Source organism: Gracilinanus agilis, chromosome 1 (genome assembly GCF_016433145.1).
Source record: "Gracilinanus agilis isolate LMUSP501 chromosome 1, AgileGrace, whole genome shotgun sequence".
Taxonomy (NCBI): Eukaryota; Metazoa; Chordata; class Mammalia; order Didelphimorphia; family Didelphidae; genus Gracilinanus; species Gracilinanus agilis.
Window position 1 is genome coordinate 410,002,631 of NC_058130.1, and position 7,785 is coordinate 410,010,415.

The 7,785-nt window shown below is 32.7% G+C and overlaps 1 non-coding gene across 1 annotated transcript; it reads left to right on the top strand.

Moving 5' to 3' along the window:
- Positions 1-4,465: 4,465 nt before the first annotated feature.
- LOC123232643 lies at positions 4,466-4,572 on the top strand. The gene has a single exon (XR_006505171.1). It is a non-coding gene; the product is annotated as a U6 spliceosomal RNA (small nuclear RNA).
- The last annotated feature ends 3,213 nt before the right edge of the window (positions 4,573-7,785 follow it).

Genomic DNA, 7,785 nt, shown 5'->3' on the forward strand with positions numbered 1-7,785 from the left:
ATATGTTGTCTACAAGAAACACATATGAGGAGAGTGGACATACACAAGATTAAGTTTAAAGGCTTGAGTAAAATCTTTTGGGTGACAAATGAGAAAAAAAAGGCAAGAGTAATTATTATGATTTCTGAAAAAGCCAAAGTATAAATAGATATGATTAAAAAAGACAGGGAAGGTCATTACATCCTGATTAAAGGCAGTATAGACAATGAGGAAATAACAGTGCTCAAAATGTATGCATCAAGTGGCATAGCATCCAAATTCATAAAGGAGAAACTGGCAGACCTCAAGAAGGAAATAGATAGTAAAACCATAATAGTGGGAGATCTAAATGTTCCTCTTTCAGATCTAGATAAATCAACCCAAAAAATAAATAAGAAAGAGAAAGAATACACCTTCTTTTGAGGTATACAAGGTACATTCACAAAGACTGCCCATGTAATAGGGCATAGAAACATTGCAAACAAATTCATAAAAGCAGAAATGATAAATGTAACCTTCTCAGATCATAACGCAATAAAAATAATAATTAGTAAGGGCACCAGGACAGGCAAATAAAAAACTAATTGGAAATTAAATATTATGATTCTCCAAAACCAGCTAGTCAAAGAAGAAATAATAGAAACAAGCATCAATTTCATCGAAGAAAATGACAATGATGAGACATCCTACCAAACTCTGTGGGATGCAGCCAAGGCAGTACTCAGGGGGAAATTTATATCCTTGAGTGCATATATTAACAAATTAAGGAGGGCAGAGAGTAATGAATTGGGCATGCAACTCAAAAAATTAGGAACTGATCAAATTAAAAATCCCCAGATGAAAACTAAATTAGAAATATTAAAAATCAAGGGAGAAATTAATAAAATCGAAAGTAAAAGAACTATTGAATTAATAAATAAGTCTAGAAGCTGGTATTATGAAAAAACAGATAAAATAGACAAAGTACTGGTCAATCTAATAAAAAAAGGAAAGAATAAAAACAATGTAGTCAAAATCAGAAGGGAAACAACAAATTGGGAAAAAATCTTTATAACTAAAACTCTCACAGGGGTCTAATTACTCAAATATACAAGGAGTTAAATCAATTGCATAAAAAAAATCAAGGCATTCCCCAATTAATAAATGGACAAGGGAAATGAATAGGCAATTTTAAGATGAAGAAATCAAAAGTATCAATAAGCACATTAGAAAGTGTTCTAAATCTCTAATAATTAGAGAAATGCAAATCAAAACAACTCTGAGGTATCACCTCACACCTAGCAGATTGGCTAAAATGAAAGAAGGGGAAAATAATGAATGCTGGAGTGGATGTGGCAAAATTGGGACATTAATGCATTGCTGGTGGAGTTGTGAACTGGATGGCAATTTGGAACTTTGCTCAAAGGGCTATAAAAGAATGCCTGCCCTTTGACCCAGCCATACCATTGTTGGGTTTCTACCCGAAGAGATTATACATAAACAGACTTGTATGAAAATATTTATAGCTGAGCTTTTTGTGGTGGCAAAAAACTGGAAAAGTGGGTATGCCCTTCTATTGGGGAATGGCTGAACAAATTGTGGTATATGCTGGTGATGGAATACTATTGCGCTCAAAGGAATAATAAGCTAGAGGAATTCCAGGTGAACTGGAAAGACCTCCAGGAATTGATGCAGAGTGAAAGGAGCAGAGCCAGAAGAACACTGTACACAGAGACTGATATACTATGGTAAAATCGAATGTAATGGACTTCTGTACTAGCAGCAATGCAATGACACAGTACAGTTCTGAGAGATTTATGGAATAGAACGCTACCCACATTCAGAGGAAGGACTGTAGGAGAGGAAACATATAAGAAAAACAACTGCTTGAACGCATGGGTTGTGTTGGACATGATTGGGGAATGTAGACTTGAAACTACCACACCAATGCAACTAACAACAATTTGGAAATAGGTCTTGATCAATGACACATGTTAAAACCAGTGGAAATGTGCATCAGCCATGGGTGCGGGGATTGCGGGGGGTGAAGGGGAAAGTAGGAGCATGAATCATGTAACCATGTTAAAAACGAATATTAATAAATGTTTAAAATATCTGCACTAATTCTAATGGTCAAGAAGCTTTGAATATCCTAGGAATATATGTCAAAGTGAAAACTAAGTAGTTGAGAATGGAGAAAGGATATAACCAGTGGAGGAGATGGAAGCTAAATTAAACATTAATGAAAGATACAGGTTTAAATTTGCAAAGGTGAAGTGGAAGTACATTTCTTGTAAAGGCCTTTGTATTTTAACTCACATCACTATTTGCTCTTTTTTCTATACATTCCTTCCTGCCTCTGTAAGTTCTTTTCCAGATCCAAATTCCATATCTGATAGTTACAATAATCTTTACAAGTATTATTTCATTTGATCCTCACAACAATCTTGGGAGAAAAGTGTTGTTTTTATCCTCATTTTATAGTTGAGAAAACTGAACCAGATTGAGTGATTTGTCTATTATCACACAACTAGTAAGTGTGTGGGGCAAAATTTAATTTATGTCTTTTTTATTCCAGGCTCCAGATTTCTATCCACTAAGCCACCTAGATATTTCAAAAAACGTACTGCTAGGGTAGTCAAAGGAAGTTTCATAGAGGAGGTAAAGCTTATACAAAACCTTAAAGGATTTGTTGAATTTGAATAGCTAGAAAAAATCAGGAGATTCTACCAACTGAGAGCATACTTTTGTCCTTCAAGTCCTTTAAAAAACACTTAGTTGCCTAATCTATAAAATGAGAGGTTTAGAGTAAATTATCTCAGGGGGCTTTTCTATCTCTAAATTATATGAGTTTTTTATTCTAGTGTTAGGGAAGGTAAAGTTGGAAAATAGAGATCATTCAGTTTGGGTCATCATAAGTTCAAGTGATATCAGAATCATAGTAAAACCTTACAGCTCAGCTATAATGGCAATGGAAATATATCTAAGCCTGAAGTCATTAAGTAAGCTTTTATTAAGTGCTCACTGTGTCAAAGACACTCTGCTAATCATTGGGCACTGCAGTTCACCTTTTCTTCTAAAACCTGGATGTTCACCACTCCTGGGTCTACATTTATGCTTTCTTTACATTACTAGGAGGAAAAACCAAACAAACAAGATTCCCTGCTGATTTCTCTCCATCACTTGATACCTGCAGTGGCTGTTGATACTAGTGTCCTGATTCACCTTCATCCTAAATTATAGAGTTTGACCATTTGGCTATTTAAATTGGGTCTGTAAATCCATCCTAGACTAAATGACTACCCTTCACTTGAAGATAAATTGATTAATGGGAAGTATCTACTGTAGTTTGCAAAGCTACGGGCATGAGGATGGATAAAGCATCTTCATATTAAATAAATGATAAAGATATTATTTTTCACCAGACATTAGATCCATAAATAGAAATGCATTAAGGTTGACTGTGGCTTCCAAAAAGAGACTTTCTGGAAAGGGGGGGAGGTTCTGGAAAGTAGATATAACAGCTCAGGTGTGCCTGGAAATAGTTAGGGATCCAATATATTTTAGGTGAAATTTATGTGACCATTTCAGTTTTGAGTATGGCATTAATATAGTCAAGGTTGTGAATCATTGATTCTTGATCCCTTTCCTGTTTGAAGACTGAGTTCATGTGATACAAAGACAAACAGACTTGCTCTCAAGGAACTTATCATCCAAAAATAATGATAGACAAATATTTCAAAAACTATAATTAGGCCAATAGGATAAATTTAAACAGGAAATCTCAGCTAAAGTTCAAGCTTTAGCCATACACCTAAAATGTAAACTATTGGTCACAAAGAGATAGGTATAATCATGACTAGAGCATGAAGACCAAAGGTGCTGAATATATGACCACTTCTTAGTGTGGCCAGAAACAGATCAAAATACAATTAAATTATATTTAACAAAATAAAAATGTGCAATAAAATATAGATAAAATTATAAGTATAACTAAGTCAATTTGTTGCTCACAGTGCTCCTTATTTACATTATATTCGGCACAATTTCTATTTTAGTTTGACACACTCTGTGGAAATAAATATTTGACACCAATGAATATGTACATAATTCAGTATAACCACTTACATGAGGTAAATGCTTTATTGATGGAAGGCCAGTCACATAATCATTAGCTTTTAAGTACAGAAAAGTATACCATAGCAAAGTCAGTTTTTGCCATATTTATATTAGTAGAAAACAAATATAATTAATATTAAAAGTCACTATAAAAGACTGAAAGATGATATCGTATATTATGAGATTTTGCTATCTAAAGAGTCAACCAGTTCAACTTCTCAACCATTCAAGAATCCCTTTTAAAACAGCTAAAAAATGGAGCTCTACCACTCCTGTTGATGGCTCTTCTAACATACCAAATAATGGGACCAGAACCATTATGGAAAATCTGAATTCTAGAAAGTTATTCCTTATATTGTTAAAAGCATATCTTAAAAATCACCCTCTTGTGCTTGCTTCGGCAGCACATATACTAAAATTGGAATGATACAGAGAAGATTAGCATGGCCCCTACACAAGGATGACACGCAAATTCGTGAAGTGTTCCATATTTTAAAAAAAATCACCCTCTTGCCACATTCCTCAATGACTTTATTTCAGTATCCAAATATTTTAGATTCCTTGAGTCCATAGACAACTTTCCTTCTTCATTTGAAATCTATAGCATTTCAAAAGAACATTTCCTGTTTTTATTTTTATTTGCCAACCAAATCTTTCTCATGAAAGGTCATCCAAACTCTGAATGGAGATGATTGTTACTTTACATTTAGTCTCACAGTACACATACCATATGGCAATACATCATTTTGTCAGTACTTTGAGACACAGTGCTACCATTAGTTATTGTACATATGAGTTAATCTTGGTTTGGAATTCATAACTCTAAATTCCATTTCCACTTGGGTTAAGGGATGGTGAGAATAGGAAGGAAGAAGGAAAGAGACAGATATCATTATAAATTGTACATAAATAGCTATTTGGATGTTATAATACTTCAAATAGATGTTAGGGACTAAAGGGAGATGTCAAGGGCAAAACAGAACTGAAAGTTATTAACTCTATCTAAAGCATGAAATCCCTTACAGTATTCCTGACAGGTTTTGGAGCCTCTCTCTGATCAAACATTTTGGTGACCAGGAAATTAATTCTGTTGAGGAAATACTTTGCATAGTTATGAAATTACTTGCTTGTGATCTAAAATCTGATTCTACATCACTTAAACCCATTGATGCTACTAATTTCACAGATTCATTCCACTCCCTCTCACAAAAAAGAAAAGTCTTCCTATATTTAGAAATAACCATGAGATTTCCACTGTCTTCTCTTCTTCTTTCCAGATCCCTCAGTTGGCCATTCCATTAGACTTATCTATATGACATTTCTACCATCTTCATCTTGTTCATCTCTATACATGTATTCATTTGCCAATGTCTCTTTTAACTCTAAAAAAATATTCCTTAGAACCAGTATCCAAGACATTATATATATATAGGGTCAAGTACAATGGAACTACTACTTTGCTTACTTAGCATACTAGGCTTCTGTTAATGCAGCCTAAAATTGCATTAGCTTGTTTTTGCTTGGCAAATCACACTGTTGACTCATACAGGACTCTCAAGCTAAGAAGTTACCTTGAATATATTTCATATGAATTGCTACTGTCATATATTTTGAATAATTAGCTAATAGATGACTTTTTAAGCCTAATTGTGAATAATACTATATTTAAATTCAGTATTATGTTATTAAATTTAGCCTACTAAAATTTTTGAGGGAGCATCCTGAAACCATCTTGGACATAGTGTATATAAATATATCATTGGGGAAATCTGACATGAGGAGATTTTTTTTTAATTTGGCAACATACTTGAATAATCAAATGTTTTAGAAAAGGGAATTGTTGATAAAATTTTGTGTTGCTGAAACTTTGTCTAGTTCAATATGATATGAGGGTATAGTGTGAGAAGACATGGCATTGTGAGCTTAGGAGTATCTTTCTGGCACTGTTCAGTAATTTTTAGGAAGTGCACAGATGAGGGTGAAGAGCAAAAAGTTCCCTCCAAATTAGTTCAGCTTTATTCACAATTCCTCCATTAATTTCTATGAATGAATTTTTTGTTGGTATTTCTTATACTTATCATTGGTAGAAGCTAAAATTGTAATTTTTCAAAATTTATCTTTTCAGCAGCTGACCACTCTCCTGCCTGCAATTTACTCTTGCTTTGATTCATTTATTCATCAATGAAATAGTTAAGTGTCTAATATGTTAAAGGCACTCTGTTAAATTCTAAAAGAAATAAAAAGAATCAGTGACATAAACCCTGCTCTCGAGGAGTTTGTTTTTTCCTAGAAAAATATAACAGGCATGCAAATGGCCAGTGTAAATCAAAATCAGCTAAGTATAAAAGTCCTAAGTGAAGGAAGAGCTTTGAAGAAAGAGATCATTCCAATTTTATTTCCCTTATGAAAACCAAAGTAGTCTTGGCTGTTATTAATAGAGGATCATAACCTAATAGAATAGTCATATGAAGATTTTATGAACTTATAGGTTCTCTGTTAATCCTATTTATACTTTCAAGAGAACCATTTTGAAAGCACAAAACAATATAATGGGATAAAACATATTATTTATATTTTAAATCAGGAGTTCTGAATTCTTTCCCTCACCTTCTTTTAATTAGAAGGCAGGAAATGTAACATCAATCCTAGATGTGAAATCATGCAAACAATATTTCCATGTAATTCATGTTTATAAAAAAAGAAAAGAAAAAATCAAGAAAAATGGTGAAAAGAATGCTTCAAAAACTACAACCAGCATTTTCCATCATAAGTCCTTTGGAATTGTCTTCACTATATGGATTACTATATGGATTAGAAAAGCTAAGTCATTCACTGCTGATCATTATAAGATATTGATGTTATAATTTACAATATTCTCTTAGTTCTCACTTCACTTTACATTTAGTGATATAATTCTCAGGTTTTTCTGTCATTTGGGGATTTATTTCAGGAGAGGTAATCTGTGAATTCTCTCAATTTCTATTTTACTCTTTTGTTCAAGTATATTAGCAGACATTTCTTGGATAATTTCTTATAATATGATGTCTAGACTTTTTTGTGTCATTAATTTCACGTAGTTCAATTATTCTAAAATTGTCTCTCCTGGATCTTTTTTCCAGTTCAGAAATTTTTTCAATAAGTATTTCATATTTTCTTCTAATTTTTCATGATTTTATTTTGTTTTTTGTTTGTTTGTTTCCCGGTATTTCATGATGTCATTAGCTTCTATTTGCCCAATTCAAATTTTTAAAGACTGAATTTTTTCCATGACCTTTTGATCCTTCTTTTCCATTTGGTCTTTTCTACTTTTCTTGGCATTCTTTTCTTCATTGGAATTTTTTTGCTGCTTTTTCCAGTAGGTCAGTTCTGCTTTTTACATAACTTTATTCATTGGATTCTTGTGCCTCTTTTTCCAATTGATCAATTTTAAATTTTAAGCTACTAGTTGCTTTTTTGCATTATTTTCATATCATTTTCCTGACCCGCCATTCAATTTCTTAGACACTAACAGATTGTTTTGATGATTACTGATTTACAATTTAGTTTGAGATCTGCTATTACTAGGCCACTTTTCTTCATTTTTATTATTATTGATTTTTTTTAAATTCTTGACCTATTGTTTTTAGATGAAATTTGCTCTTATTTTTTCCTAGCTCTATAAATAATTTTTGACATTTTGATTGGCATGGTACTGAATAAATACATTAG